We start from the raw sequence: 1,764 nt of genomic DNA on the forward strand, positions 1-1,764 counted from the left end.
GGAAGGAAGGAAGGAAGGAAGGAAGGAAGGAAGGAAGGAAGGAAGGAAGGAAGGAAGGAGAGTCTATGATAGAAAATAAGCATTTAAAATAAAAAGGAAAATCTATTTTGCTAGCTTCAATCCCCCTCAGTGTTTCTCTCTCAAACCTCCATGGGTCTCTAGTAAACCTGATCCAAGAATCTATTTGTGAGGATGATAGGGATTTGTATTGGTATTCCTGCAGTATAGACACCTTGACCAGATGGGAGAGGATGTGGATTCTGTTACCAAAAAGGCAGAGGGGCAAAGGGCACAGAGGTTGGGAAGTGAAACCTGTACTTGACTTTTTTGTGTCTCTAGGGGACTGCCGGCTCCTGGCTGCCATTGGTTCCCTCACCCTTCACCGATAACTGCCCTCCTGGTGTTGCCTGAAGGGCAAAGCTTCCAAGAGGGATATGCTGGCATTTTCTACTTTGGGGTAATGTCATTTGTACATCATAGTGGGTAGAGGGCTGCCTTTGCAGTCAGGCAGACCTGATTTGAAGTTCTGCCTCTGTTGCACACCAGCTATGTGACCCTGGTTTAGTCACGTGCCTCAGGCAACTCATTTAGTACTGTAAGTTCCTGAGGAGGTGCCAGTTTGCCTGAGGGAAGGATATTTTTACACTGGGAATTCTCTATGCCAAAAAAATCACAACTAGACCAAAACAAAGTGAGCATATGTAGAACAGAGGAAAAGGGAAGACAGGAACATGGTTTAGCCTTGAAGTCAAGAAGACTTAATTTAGTGACAGCTAAATAGTATACTGGATAGAGCACTGGACTGGAGACAGAAAGTCCTGGATTCAAGTTTGACCCTAGACAGGCACTTCCTAGCTGTGCGACCTTGGACAAGTCATTGAATGCCCGATACCTATCCTTTACTGATCTTTTGCCTCAGAATCTATTCTTAGTATTGATTCTAAGACAGAAAATAGGTTGTTTGTTGGTTGTTGTTTTTTTAAAAGAAGAATTAAGTTTGAATCTTGCCTCTGACACACTATAGCCATCAATCAATTAATAAGCATTTAGTATAAGTTCCAGAAACGGTTCTAGGTCCCAGAGATACAACTACAGAGAATAAAACTATCCCCACTTGCAAAAAGTTCCATTCTAATGGAAGACAATAAATACAGAAAGAGACAAAGAGAGAAAGAGAGACACACAGAGAGACAGAATATATATGAAGCTATTAAATCTAAGGGATTAGCAGGGAGAGCACTCACAATGGGGGAAAAGTTGAAGAAAAAAGAGATTCAATGAGCTGGACTGTGAACAAATCATTTAACTCTACAATATCCCTCCCAGGCAACTCTGCATTAGCTGAGAGAGTTTCTATATGGGAAAATTTCCACTGAAACAAAATTAACAGTCTAGACTAATCTATAGATATATACATATATATTGATATAGACTAGATAGAAATCTAGATCAATATGTATATATACACACAGGCAGCTAAGTGGCTCAGTGGATAGAGTGCCTGGCAAGGAATCAGGAAGTCTCAAATTCCTGAGTTCAGATCTGACCTCAGACCCTTATTATCCATGTGACTCTGGGTAAGTCACTTAACTGCCTCAGTTTATGCATCTGTAAAAGGAGCTAGCAAAGAAAATGACAATCCAGAATCCTTGCTATGAAAACCTCAAATATGGTCACAAAGAGTCAGACATATCAGAAACAACTGAACAAGAACACCACACACACACACACACACACACACACACACACACACACACACACACA

This window comes from Gracilinanus agilis, chromosome 4, assembly GCF_016433145.1.
Source record: "Gracilinanus agilis isolate LMUSP501 chromosome 4, AgileGrace, whole genome shotgun sequence".
NCBI lineage: Eukaryota > Metazoa > Chordata > Mammalia > Didelphimorphia > Didelphidae > Gracilinanus > Gracilinanus agilis.